Source organism: Colossoma macropomum, unplaced genomic scaffold (assembly GCF_904425465.1).
Source record: "Colossoma macropomum unplaced genomic scaffold, Colossoma_macropomum, whole genome shotgun sequence".
In the NCBI taxonomy this organism is placed as follows: Eukaryota; Metazoa; Chordata; class Actinopteri; order Characiformes; family Serrasalmidae; genus Colossoma; species Colossoma macropomum.
In genome coordinates, this window is record NW_023494791.1 from 27,546,731 (window position 1) to 27,561,974 (window position 15,244).

A 15,244-nucleotide genomic window follows, 5' to 3' on the forward strand; every position below is an offset into this window, starting at 1 on the left:
CTACAGTCTGTAATTGTAGAACTACGAAGTGCACCTGTATGGTAAGTGAAGCTGATACAGTGGACAGGGGTTTTATCTAATAAAGTGGCCACACACACACACACACACACACACACAGTTGTATGCAAACATTGGGTTAATTTTCTGAGTGAAAATAAGTTCATATTTTTATGCACAAATACTGTGTATTTACTAAATTTAACATAAGATAAAAAAAACAAAATGTGGCCCATGCAAATGTCATAGTGTGGTAAGTGTGGTCAATTTGTGGTGTTGTGGTCAATAAGTGGTCTGGAGGCTCCCCATTCAACACTCTTGGACATCAGAACTCAATTCCACAGTGCTCTGAAGTTTATTGTGGTTTTTGCACACAAAAGTATTTACACTCGCGAGAGAAAAATGAAAAGAAAACAAAACTGTTGCCAAATGACTCCACGGACTCCGCAGTCAGCATCCGGCAGCCATTTGCCTCACACAGAACTAAAGCGATTCTGTTGCATTGGGTCTCAGGCTGCGAAGCCACACAGACCTTCCCCAAACATACTTCAACTCCTCCATTGCCCCCCTTCCCTTTTAACCTGGTAGCTCCGCGCACATTAACTCTGGGTCATACCATTATCCACAGTCTAGGGCTGACAATAGAACAGACAATACACACATAAATCACCTATATACATACGTACAATGGCCATTTACTTCATATATACACGTGCACATTTATCTTAGAAATGATTGCTAAACTAGCTATATTTAACATTATATTTTTTTCTTTACAGGTACCAGCGACCTGGCTCCCACCTCGCCTGGGTCCCCCTGGACCTCAGGTAAGTATAAGTTTAAATTAATACAAAATCAAAAAATGCCTGTCAAAATAAAAGTCACCATAGTATTTATTGAGGAAAGGTGAATTGTAGTCCTGGTGATGTGTTAGGGTAACCTAACATCATCACACATAGCACATTTTATATTTTGTGTTTTATTTTTTCCAACATGTTAAACGTGTTAAACAAGGATATTCAAACCTTTTGTACACACAGCCCTACGTTGATAATATTATGTTAGTAATATTATACCGAGTGAAAAATGTTTGTTTCTTGTACAGATAGGGGGGAAACAGTACCTTTTCAGTGGAACAGAGGAGAATCAATTGAGATAGAGTTCTTGTCCGAAAGCTAATTCTGAGGTTTACAGCAAAACAGCCAACAGGAGCTTGGAGGGAAAAAGCAGTCCCACAACAATAGCCCAGCTCAAGACCCCCTAGAGACCAGAGAAGTTTGGAGCTTTAAAAGGTACGCTCTCTGTCTCACACACACACACATTGCCATTCGCCTACAATACAGGTTCCAAACCCTGGTCCTGGAGAACCCTTACGCTGCACATCACATTTTAGTGTAATATATATGCCCATTTTGAATTCAACACGAGTCAAAAAAGTTCTGACAGGGGCAACAAGAAGACTGGTAAATTTGTGTAATGCTAAAAAAAACCACAGTGGAACATCTCACAAGTAAAAAAGAGCGTCTCAGAGGCTGAGTCCTCAGAAGTAGAGAGGGGTAGGTGGTTCACCACTCTGTGAAAAACTGCACAATCAAATAGTGCAACCATTCAAGTACAAAAAGTTTCTCAATGTAATACAGCAAAAAACTTGGAGATTTTATCATCTAGGGGACATAACATCATTAAAAGATGCAGAGAATCCAGAGAAATCTCTGTATGCAATATTGGATGGCTGTGATCTACAGGCCCTCAGGCAGCGTTGAAACGGAGTTGATCCAGCATCTAGTTTCAACGGATTTTCAACGTTGATTCAACGTGGAACAGTATGTGCACTTTTCCGTTGAATCAACGTCAAAAATCAACGTTGATTCAACAGTTCTGCGTTGAACTGGACAACTGTGAGTCACCTTTGATTCAACGTTACTTTGCTATCTGGGAACCCAGTTATGTTCAAGTCAAACCACCTATGGGCCAAGCCCACAGAACCAGACGCTCTGAATGGGGATGATAAATCCCCCCACCCTCCACACCCCCCCGCATACGTCGTGTGCAATGGGAGAAGCTACGGAGGACCTAGATGATCTCTGTCAGCGAGTGCTTCCCTGGCCATCGTGGAGATGACAGGCCTAGCCAAAATGATAGACAGACAATTCCTTCACCTTGGATAGAGGCAGGGGAGAATAAAGCTGTTGGTGGGAATGCATGCAGCAGCATTTGTGGCCATTCGTGTGCTAGCACATCTATCCCCAGAAGTGCTCTGTGGTCATGCAGAGTGAAGAACAGAGGGCACTGTACATTCTCTCTTGATGCAAACAGATCTACTTGTTGCTCTTAAGTCAGAATTAGCACACTACAGACTGCTGACCCGCCGCTCCAGCGCTATCTTTCTGCTAAGTTCCTAAATCAACCAAAAACGGTAAGTTCCTGCAATACCATGGCTACTGCTGGTTTCTTTGCCTGCTCAGAGTGTGGCATGTTTAGTTTAATCCCCTTTTCCACCTCTAGCGATAATGATAGTGGCTGTGTTTGTGCTAAGTGCCAGCTAGTTAGCTCCCTGGTGGAAAAGGTGGACCAGCTAGAGGTGCGCATCTGGGATTTATTAAGGGACAGACAGCGAGATTCACTGCTAGCAGCCCTGGGTGCCTTAGGGAGAGTCAGCACCCCCTCGACTCCGGCGTTAGAGCCCTCACAGCGGGGTGAATGGATGACGTCTCGGCGACATAGCCGGAAAGCTAAGGCTAATGCTAACGCTGAGGCCAAAGCTAGCCCACCAGAACACCACGCTCCTCCGATTCACGTGTCAAACAGGTTTGCCCCGAAACACCCGCTGAGGAGCCTGTTAAAAGTGCTCTGGTTATAGGAGACTCGATTGTTCGACACGTGAAATTAGCTACTCCTTTAGGGGTGCCAGCAGTAACAGTTAGCTGTTTACCGGGAGCCAGAGCGCCGGACATTAGCGGCAACCTTAGACTGTTAGCTAATAAGAGATGTTCGAGGATAGTCATCCATGTAGGGGCCAATGATATTCGTCTGCGGCAGTCTGAGGTAACTAAGGGTAACATTAGAGAGGTGATTAAACTGGCCCAGACGATGTCCGATGCCGTAATCTGCTCTGGTCCCATCCCAGTGCGGCGCGGCGCTGAAGCCTACAGCAGACTCTCAGCGTTAAACTGCTGGATGTCCAAGTGGTGTTCGGAAAATAAAGTGGGCTTTATAGATAATTGGTTACATTTCAAGGGCAAGCCTGGTCTTATAGGTAGGGAATGGTGTCCACCCCACGTGGGAGGGTGCTGCCTTACTTTCTTGCAGCATAGCACATAGTCTTTTAGTTAGTCGGCAGAGTAGTGTAAACAGCTGCTGACAATCCAGAGCCGGGACCAGGCCGCAGACAGACAGGCTAAACCGACCGTCTGCGAACCGCCTTGAGGCGTCACCTAGGATCCACTATATTGAGACTGTGTCTTTGCCCCAAATTAAATCAAAATCTAAATGTAGAAAAACTCAATCGGCCCGCTTCAATAACCTAATCAATATTAAATCATATTTAGATGATAGCAGCAACACCTCAGTTCTAAAATTTGGGTTATTTAATATAAGATCACTAAACTCAAAAGCAGTCATCGTAAATGAAATAATAAGTGATCATAAATTTGACGTTTTCTGTCTCACTGAAACATGGGTTAGACAGGATGAATATTCAGCACTAAATGAAGCCACCCCTATAGGCTATAATTATGTACACAGCCCAAGATTATCAGGCAAAGGAGGTGGATTATGTGTAATCTACCAGAATACCCTAGATATCTGTCAGAAACAATGTGACACTTTCACTTCTTTTGAGGTTCTTTCCATCCACATTACAAATCCGGCCACAAAAAAGAACGCATTTTCATTATTTAACATTTACAGACCACCAGGGCCCTACACAGAATTTAGTGATTTCGCTGCAAACGTAGCTGTGTGCAATGATAAAGTAATAATTGTAGGAGATTTTAATATCCATTTTGAGAGAGCAGATGACCAACTAAAAAAGGCATTTACTTCAATCCTAGACTCTGTTGGTATTACCCAAAATGTAACAGGGCCTACGCACTACTGTAGTCACACTTTAGATCTAGTTCTGACACTTGGACTTGACATAGACAGGCTTAGTATCCTACCGCAAACCTCAGTAATCTCTGACCATTACTTAATTTCTTATGAGCTACGTCTTAGCCATAATATATGTACGTCCCCTCGCTATTCTACAAAGCGCTCAATAAAACCATTTACCGCCCTGCAATTCATAAAAAAACCTCCCAGAACTAACAACCCTAGTCTCCACTCCATCAGACCCAATGGAGCTAGATGTATTAAACGACTATTTAGAAAATACCTTTCGATCTACTTTAGAAAATGTGGCGCCACTTAAAATCAAAAGGATAAGACAGAAAAAGCTTGCCCCATGGTACGATGATAAAACCCGTACCTTAAAACAAACAGTACGGAAACTAGAGCGGAAATGGAGATCAACCAAGCTAGAAGTGTTCCACTTTGCCTGGAAGTAAAGCCTTATAGAGTATAGAAATGCTCTCACTAAAGCTCGCTCGGCATATCTGGCCTCGCTGATCGAGAATAATAAATATAATCCTAGAGTACTGTTTAGTGTGATTTCTAGAATTACAAAAAATCAGGCAGGCACTGAACCACAAATTCCGGCAACTCTCACCAGTGATGTTTTTATGGACTTTTTTAATAATAAAATTTAAAATATTAGACAACAAATTCAACCCACAGTATTAAATCCAACTTGGCTGTCATCTGATGTGGCTGATATAAAACATAACGTAGTTGCAGAGGAAAGGCTGGAAACTTTCTACCCACTACCACAGTTAGAACTAGAGAAGATTATCTCCTCTGCAAATTGTACAACCTGCACACTTGATGCAATCCCCTCAAAATTACTCAAAAAAGTGCTACCAATTATCATTAATCCTTTTTTAACTATAGTAAACTCGTCCCTTAGCCTGGGCCATGTACCCAGAGCTTTTAAACTAGCAGTTATTAAGCCTCTGATCAAGAAACCAAACCTTGACGCTAGCGTATTGTCTAATTACAGGCCTATTTCTAACCTACCATTTATATCTAAGATCTTAGAAAAAGCTGTAGCCCAACAACTTAGTTCATATCTACATAAGAACCACATATATGAAAAATTCCAATCTGGATTCAGGCCACATCACAGCACTGAGACAGCTCTAGTTAAGATAACAAATGATCTTCTTGCCTCTGATCAAGGGTACGTATCCCTGTTGGTACTACTTGACCTCAGCGCAGCTTTCGATACAATAGACCACAATATTCTCCTAGAAAGGTTGGAATCACAGGGACCGCCCTATCGTGGTTCAAATCTTACTTAACGGAACGTTATCAGTTTGTAAAGGTAAATGATTCATCTTCCAATTATTCACAAGGAAGATTTGGAATTCCGCAAGGCTCTATTTTAGGACCATTATTATTTACATTATACATGTTACCGTTAGGCACAGTTATAAGTAGCCATGGCATTAACTTTCACTGTTACGCAGACGATACGCAATTGTACATATCAGCCAAGCCTGATGACAAATACAGGTTAAAGAAAATACAGGACTGTGTAAAAGATGTGAAAGGCTGGATGTTGTGTAACTTCCTCCTTCTAAACAGTAACAAAACAGAGGTTCTCCTTCTGGGTCCAAAAGTGGCAAGAAATAAATTACCAGATTTAATTTTAAATCTTGCTGACTTTCCAGTTATACCTGGGTCAGCAGCAAAAACCTTGGCATCATAATTGATCCAGATTTATCATTTGATCAACACATAGGCAGTATCACTAGGACAGCTTTTTTACATCTTCGCAACATCGCCAAAGTAAGAAATGCCTTATCGCTGCATGATGCAGAAACATTAGTACATGCCTTTATTACTTCAAGGCTAGACTATTGTAACGCACTACTGTCAGGATGCACCAGCAGGAATTTAAGTAAACTTCAACTAGTTCAAAATGCTGCAGCCAGGGTTCTCACTAAAACTAGAAAATTTGATCATATCAGTCCAGTTCTATCATCACTCCATTGGCTGCCTGTTAAATTCCGTATCGATTACAAAATTCTTTTATTGACGTATAAAGCCCTACATGGGCTCGCTCCTGAGTACCTGCAAGACCTTATTTCCCATTATGAGCCACCACGATTACTCAGATCACAGAGTGCTGGCTTTTTAATAGTTCCCAAAATTCAGAAGGTTTCAGCTGGGGGAAGAGCCTTTTCTTATAAAGCCCCCAAACTCTGGAATGATCTTCCAGAAAATGTTCGGGACTCAGACTCAGTCGCAATCTTCAAATCTAGGCTGAAAACTCACTTGTTTAGTTTAGCTTTTGGTAGTTAATGTTCCCCCTTAGATAAAGGCAGCAGATCCAGGGGTCCATGGACACAGGGAATGATAGTAAACTGAGACGCTGGTGCTGTTGTCCCGCCGCTCGCACGCGATCACTCAGGTTTGTGGACGGTGGAGTGGAGGGATGCCAGATTGTCTCAGGGTGCTCCCGTGTCTGTGTGTCCTTTTGGTTCTCTCCTTTTAGTTAAGCTGTTATAGTCAGATTTACCGGAGTCATTAGCCACACTCTGGAAATGTTCACATTCTCTGTTTTACATACACTCAAACAAAATAAAACTAATTCCATCTCCCTACCTTTTTCCGAGTAAACGACTGCCCACCTGCCGGACGGACACTGATGGATGATTGTCTGCGGAGCTCTCCTGCTATCCGCTTCAGACCAGTTACCCACGCCCCAGTCGCCGCCACTTGCCCAGCTACCGCCACTTGACTTGGACTAGCTGCCCACTCCCACTCTACACTGAAGTTTTCATGGACTCCTAACTACTACTACTATTACTACAACAACTACTACAACTACTACTACTACTACTATTAATATTAGTAGTATAATAATTTTGTAGGTAGTTTGACCAGAGGAGGATGGGTCCCCCCATGTGAGCCTTGGTTCCTCCCAAGGTTTCTTCCTCAGCTCTGAGGGAGTTTTTCCTTGCCACTGTCGCCCCTGGCTTGCTCACTTGGAGGATTTACATTTCATGTTAAAACTTTGTCCTTAATGGATTTCTGTGAAGCTGCTTTGTGACAACATCAGTTGTAAAAAGCGCTATACAAATAAATTTGACTTGACTCACACTTTTCTCTGTGTCTAATTTGAAAGCCAGTTTCATTATATGCTCAGTGAGCATCGCCATATACTCTTTCACTGTATATTCTGTCTGAGCTGCAATGAGCCACTTCTACGTAGTGAGGTGGATGCCTTTCTCCTGGTAGCAGCCTCGGTATGTTTCACAGATACCTGTGGGTTGAGTCAGAGGCCAGAGGGGAGAGCTAGATATTTGTAAGCTACCCCTGTCAAGAAAACCTCAGGAATTTCCTGTGAGGTGGATATATTCTAATTTGACAATAAACATCCTTCAGATTGATTGACATGAACCAACTGCCTGAGGCTGCAAACCTCAGCAAAGTCGAAAGGGTAAGTATTCTGAACTTGAACAAAATGTGTACATCTAGAAGAGGCCGTAGTGCTTGGGTTCCTATTTTGGAATAGGAAAGTACCTTTAATAGAAGCTGCATTGCTCTGGTGGGACCATTCTTATTCTTTCTTCAGGAGTGAGGTAATTTCCTGCTGAAGAATATGGGCTGATCACCCCTGTGCTTGGGAATAAATGATCCCGTTGAACTCTGGGGGGGACTGGTGTTAAACTGCAGTCTGTAACTGAACTGTACTGTTTTCACCACCCATCGTGATGTGATGCAAGCTCTTCAGCTGTCTAACCACAGAGCATAGGCACTCTCCTGTGGCAGCAGAGAGAGAGGGAACTGTTGCTCTGCACTGTGCATGCACAGGCTGCACAGTGACAGTGCTCATGTGGCTTACAGCTTAGGAGAGCGTGAAAGTTTTCCGATGTGGCTTTATGATGTGCTTTATGGTTTGCAACATTTTCTGCTTTGTTTTGTTTTGCAACAAACTGAGACATTGGGAACACATACACATTGTGTTATCAGTAACTTTACTGAAATTTGGTAAACTGTGGTAGCGGTGTGTAGTGGAAAGGAGTAGACTACTGTAGCACTATCTCTTCTTTCTAATGACCCATGCTTCCTGGGCTGCACAGGGTCCGTTTGCCACATTAGACGCTGTGGAGCACCATAAAACTGCTCTGTCTGGACACTGGAGAACTGAGGGCTGAAAGCTGGCTGGCTTTCTAAGAGCAGTGCCAAAAATGCCCCCTGGCACCATAGGTGTGTCCAGGATGGACTCTTTCTCTCTGTCCGAGAGGTTTGTCTGATTGAACCACTGTCCCCTTCCCTGAATGACCATGATGGCCATGGCTTTTCCACACATCTCTGGAGACGGAGGGCCACAGTATGTGGACCTTTGCTTTCAGTATCTCGTGTAACCCCCATGTGCAGCAATAACTGCAACTAAACATTTCTGGTAACTGTTGATTAATCCTGCACATCAGCTTAGTGGAATTGTAGCCCATTTATCTGTTCAATACAGCCTTAACTCTGTTATGTCGGTGGGTTTCCTCCCATGAACTGCTTGCTTCAGGTCCTTCCACAACATTTCTAAGGGATTAAGGTCAGGACTTTGACTTGGCCATTTCAAAACATTAACTTTATTTTCCTTTAACCATTCTTCGGTAGAAAGACTTGTGTGCTTAGGGTCGTTGTCTTGCTGTGTGACCCATGGCTTCCTGAGTTTCAGCTCACGGACAGATGTCCTGACATTTTCCTTTAGAATTTGCTGGCATAATTCAAAGTTCATTGTTCCATCAATGATTGCAAGCCATCCTGGCCCAGATGCAGCAAAACAGACCCAAACCATAATGATACCACCATCATGTTTCATAGACGAAATAAGGTTTTTAGAAGTTACCCTGGGTTCTTTTGTCACCTCGCAGACTTTCTTCTAAGTGCTGTTATTATAAGCTAAATTTCACATTTTGTAAACAGGTTGTTCCATTTCTAAAATACGTTTGACAAATACTTTTACTTACGCACTGTTTTCAAAAGAACATTTCAATGTGCTTTAGTCCTGCATTAACTTGCCTTACATAAGGGCTATGCCTTTACATTTTTTAAGCACATAATAAAAATGCCCTATGAAGACGGTTCTATAAATACAAACCCATTTTGAAAAAAGTTGGGACGCTGTGCAAAATGTAAATCGCAAAAGAACGCAATGATGTGCAAATAATTTAAACTCTATATTTAATTGAACATTGTACAAAGACAACATATCAAATATTGAAACTAAGAAGTTTTATATGCTCATTTTTAATTTAATGCCAACGACACATTTTAAAAAAGTTGGGACAGAGTAACAACAGACTGGTAAAGTCGTGTACTGCAAAAATAATAATAAAAAAAAACACCTGGTGGAACATCTTACAACTAATTAGGTTAACTGGCAACAGATCAGTAACATGATTGGGTATAAGAGTATCCCAGAGAGGGAGAGAAATAAAGATGGGGAGGAGGTTCACAACTCTGTAAACCACTGCACAGGCAGTGCAGCAATTCAATAATAACATTTCTCAATGTTCACATCTCATCGAAGTGAAGAACTTGGGTGTTTCATAATCTACAGTACATATCATCTTTAAAAGATTCAGAGAATCCTGACTAAGGCTGAAAACCAATATTGGCTGGACATGATCTTCAGCCCGTAATACGGGCTCTGAAAACCATTGTGTGTGAACAAAGTTTGCCACTGTGTCCACAAGTGCAAGTTAAAACACTCCCATGCAAAGAAAAAACATACATAAACAGGATTTAGAATCACTGCCACCTTCTCTGAGCCCAAGCTTGTTTAAGATGGACTGAGGTGAAGTGTAAAAGTGTGGTGTGGTCCCACGAATCAAAATTTGAAATTCTTTTTGGAAATCACTTACACTGCATCCTCCAGGCTAAGGTGGAAAGGGACCACCATGGCGTATTATCAGCGCACAGTTCAAAAGTCAGTATCCGTGATGGTATGGGGTGCATTAGTGCACATGGCATGGCTGACTTGCGCATCTGTGAAGGCATCATTAATTCTCAAGACAACATCTTTACATACACAGACATAATAAACACTATTTTTGATTATTTGATTATTGTTTTTCCAAAAAGCACTGAAATCAGCATTAACAAGTATATGTCACAAAGTATTAAGTTACAATCACATTTTGTTTCTTCAGCAATAATTTTAACCTTGTGTTCTAGAGGAAACAATACAGCAACTGGAAAAGGGTAAGGTAGTAAGTTTGTTACTTGAACACCAACAATACAAAAGTGTGGCAAACAAGGAAGACTTCTTTGCTTTAAATACTTTTGTTTGTAAATCCACTGCCTAAGTCTTACGTACAAATCCATTGCTGCAGACACATCATTTGTTATCTCCAAATTATGCTCTGAAAAAAGGTCTACATATATATTATATACATCCTCATCGTCTGGAAAGTACTTGAATACACAATCTTCCAAGCAGGATTTAACCTTTTCCAGGCCCACATATTGCAGATAGTTCCTGACTGCATATACACTACATGGACAAAAGTATTGAGACACCTACACATTACACCTACAGGAGATTTTATGACATCCCATTCTAAATCCATAGGCATTAATATGGAATCCCCCCTTTTTAAAGCTATACACTCTTATCCACTATTCCACTATTCTTGGAGAGCCTTCAACAAGATTTTGGAAGGTGTCTGTAGCCATTCATCCAGTAGAGCATTTGTGAGGTCAGACACTGATGTTGGACGACAGGGCCTGGCTTGCAATCTCCGTTTTATTTCATCCCAAAGGTGTTCGATGGGGATGAGGTCAGGGCTCTGTGTGGTTCTTCCACACCAAACTCACCCAACCATGGCTTTAAGGACCTTGCTTTGTGCACTGGGGCACAGTCATGCTGGAACAGAAAACGGCCTTGCCCAAATGGTTCCCACAAATTTAGCATCTAATTGTACAAAAAGTCATGGTATGCTGAAAAATTAAGATGCCCTTGTTGTTTATTAAGTAGCGATGATGTGAAGATGATGGACAACTCCGCTGACACTGTGTTTTCTTCATAAAAAGTTTATTACAAAGTAAAACAGTATCATATCAAGCACTATAAAGTACCTGAGAGAGGATCTGTGCCAATTCTAAATGTCCCCTCCCGAACAGATGACCAACAGCATATATATATGGTTCTTGTTGTTGAAACAGGAGACAGAACATATGGTTTTTTTTTAAATGATCTCATCTATTTGGAACTAAGAGAAGAAGGGAGAAAGTGAGAGGCCTACTCCCAATGGGGCTTTGGACCAAGGGGCCCCCCAATTCACATTCCTAGCCCCTGCACAAACAGAGCACACAGAGACCTCCACGCCCCAAATTCATGCTGAAAGAGTGTTTTTACCTTCTTCTATCAAAATGTTCCTTTTTAAATATACTTCACCCTCTCACTGGAACTAAGAGGCATAGGCCAACCCCTGAAAAAACAACCCCATAGCATTATCCCTCCTCCACCAAACTTTACAGTTGGCACTATACAGTCAGGCAGGTAACATCCTCCTGGCATTTACCAAACCCAGATTCGTCCATCAGAACGCCAGATGGAGAAGCGTGATTGGTCATTCCACAGAATTCGTTTCTGCTGCTCCGGAGTCCAGCGGCTGCATACTTTACATCACTCCATCTGACACTTGGCATTGGGCTGGGTGATGTGAGGCTTGCATGCAGCTGCTCGGCCATGGAAACCCATGCCATTAAGCTCCTGGCGCACAGTTTTTGTACTGATGTTAATGCCAGAGGAGGGTTTGGTGACTTTTATGCACTACGTGCATAGCGACCCCACTATGTAACTTTACACAGTCTGCCACTTCGTGGCTGAGTTTTAGTGGTTCCTAAACGCTTCCACTTTTCATTAATACCACTCACAGGTGTTTGTGAAATATCTCTGAAGGAAGAAATTTGTGCTTGATTTTATACACCCGTGGCAACGGGACTGAATGAAACCTGTGAATTCAATGATTGAGAGGTGTGTCCCAATACTTTTGTCCATTTAGTGTAGTGGAGGAACTGCATGCAAGATGGATGGGTGACCATGTGGACATGGTGAGTTGCGGACTAGACATATCCTGTGGCTGTTCCAAGCTGAAGCAACTGCATTTAATTCTGGGAGGAACAAATGCTCAAACTAAATACAACGTAATCTTGTGATGCAGAAAAGCACAACTGAGTTATGAACTGTATTGGGTTATGTAACTATACTGGATACATAACATAAATACAACTATAAACATATTCTCATACATCAATTGTATATAGTTTCACTGAATTGATGTGTTTTACATAACTGAAAGCAACCAATCACAGACTGTGAATTCATTTAAAATGTCTCATTCCTCATATAATTCTGAACATAGTGTGAAAATAGGCCACATAAATAAACATTGTCTTGTCATTCTTGTAAAATATTAATTCATTCTTTCAAAAAAGTTATATAATGCTGTCTCCTGTGATAATTATGAGTGAAACACACATACTCAGAGTGTGTGTAGGCAATGATTAAGTTAAGCTCATATCTAGATTATAAGGAGAAAACAGAACTGGACCAGTGATTTGTATCCATCCTCTCTCATTTTGTTGAAAAGGTCAATCTAAACCTGGACACATTCACTATGCAAGATGAGCCACTATGTTTCAGTACACTGATTTCCAGTGCTTGCACCAAATGTGACATTGTCTGTTTCAGATTGATCCTTTGAAAAGTGCAAAAATCTTTGCATCTCATCCACATGAATATTTTCTGTTCCTAAACCTAATCTCAGTCTTTTAGGGCAACCCCCAGCTTTGATCCCTGCATTCATAAAATAGCAGTGACCTTTGGATCATTGTTTTTGTATGCTTCAAGCCATATAAGTCTCCTGGGAAAGCCATCAATACAACCACTTATTCCAATTCTAAGCATTTTAAGTGTATCGTAGCCATCAATAGGTCAAGCATAGTTAGGAACAGAGGTTTGCAGTAGCTGCCACCTCAGCCTTTCAAGCAAGTAAAGTTAGGATTTCACGATTTGTAAAACCACATTCAAAATATTCTTGATTGTGTTCACAATGTGTTCCCCCTGATAGGCTATCTCTTCTGGTGTTGTGGTTAAAAATTATTAAAAATTGAAATTCATAATTATGACTTAAATTCTCATAATGATGACTTAGTAACCCATAATAATGAGAATGTTTCTCATCATTTAAAGCTTTTATCTCAATCATTAACATCTCATAATTATGCCTTACTGTCATAATTATGACTTGCTCATTATTCTAAATCAGTATGTCATTATTATGACTCAATTATAACTTTCTTATAATTAGGACTTAGTATCACATAATTATGACACTCAATTATGACTTAGTGTGTTCATTATTATGACTTACTATCTCAATGACTTACTATCTCAAGAATGACTCTCATAATTATGATTTAGCATCTCATGATCATGAATTTGCATCTCATAATTATTAGTTCTCATTATTATGAGGTATTGCCATAATTATAATATACTAAGTTATAATAAAAGCAAGACACTTCAATTAAACATGGTTTATATCTTTATTTTTTAATAAAGTATATATAAAGTTTATATATGATAAAGTCCTTGAAATCACTGATCATCAAATAACATCTTTAAAAGTCCTTTTGTATTTAGTTTGAATATACAACATTTCAGTTCAATACAGAACTCACATAAAAAGGGGATAGTAGATGTATTTTTTCTTAAAATTACTTGTGTGGCCTACTGTACAACAAACAAATCTGACCATCTGTCTCAGTATAGCTGTATAGCAGTGTATATGTATTATACATACACTCACCGAGCACTTTTTTAGGAACACTATATTAACATTGTATACTAACCACTCAGGCCATTCTCTCCTGACCTCTCTCATCAAAAACACATTTCCATTCTGTAACTGCCGCTCACTGGATTTTTTTTTTTATTGCACCATTCTGAGTAAACTCTAGAGACTGTTGTGTGTGAAAATCCCAGGTAATTAGCATTTACAGGAATACTCAAACCAGCCCGCGCCTGGCACCAACAATCATGCCACAGCCCCCATTCTGAGGGTTGATGCGAACATTGCTTGAAGCTGTTGGGCTGGATCTGTATGGTTTTATGTACTCCACTGCTGCCACACAGTTGGCTGATTAGATAACTGCATGAATGAGTAGGTGTACAGGTAGGGGTGCGGGAAAAGATTGATTAGATGCATCGCGATGCGGACGTGAACGATTCTGAATTGATTCACAAATGTCAAAAATCGATTTTATAAATATTTAATTTATAACGTAATGTTGACAGAATGCAAAAGGCAGAACTTGGAAGTGGGTAAGTGCAGCGCCCGAAAAGTCTGTGGCGGCACATAACAAAAACACAACTGGATGAGTGCGAAATCCGACCGGCAGCCTCTGCATTAAAAGCCAGGTTAGATGAGGAGTCACAACCCAAATGTTCAGAAGAGTCATTTTGTCCTTTCAACAAAAACCTTGGGAGCCACAACATTTAATGTCCAGTATGTCTCAGTATGTCCTAGTATAGGCTAGACGATATAAATGAGAGCGCAGATTTACTTTGCTCTGCTTTAAGCTTTAATAACCGCTTTGCTCCCATCTCCGTCAGAAAACTTTTCCTCAAAACTAGAGCAGTTTATTGTAAAACGTCTCTCAACGTTTGACTGTTTTACGAGGCTGAAGTCACTTCTTATTCTCCAGCTTCTTGTTCGAATTTTCCCGTTCCACCTTAAATTCTGACTGCGGTGCCAAATGTAAAAGCGGCACCATTTAAGGTGGAACGGGAAAATTGAAAGAGATGCGACTTCATCTTTGCAACCGTTTAGTGTTCGACAGTCTCCCGTTGCAGATTTAACTTGCCAGGTAACCAACTGCGCTGCTTATAAATGCGAATAACGCATCGCTGCTATGTGACCTACAGTCTGCACGCCAATTCTCAGTCGTTGCGAAACAGGGCTTTTGCGCTGTGTTGCACATGTCCCGTCTCAGGGATATTTTACTGACACAGCGACCCCCCCCACAACACACACACACACTCTCTACAACGGGACCAAAACCGAAGTTATAAAATCACTAAAGAAAGCGGGTAGGACGGCTATAACGCACTGCGTGGAGATCCATT

The 15,244-nt window shown here is 41.1% G+C and overlaps 1 pseudogene; it reads left to right on the plus strand.

Moving 5' to 3' along the window:
* Positions 1-2,077: 2,077 nt before the first annotated feature.
* LOC118809968 lies at positions 2,078-3,461 on the plus strand (annotated as a pseudogene).
* Positions 3,462-15,244: the final 11,783 nt, after the last annotated feature.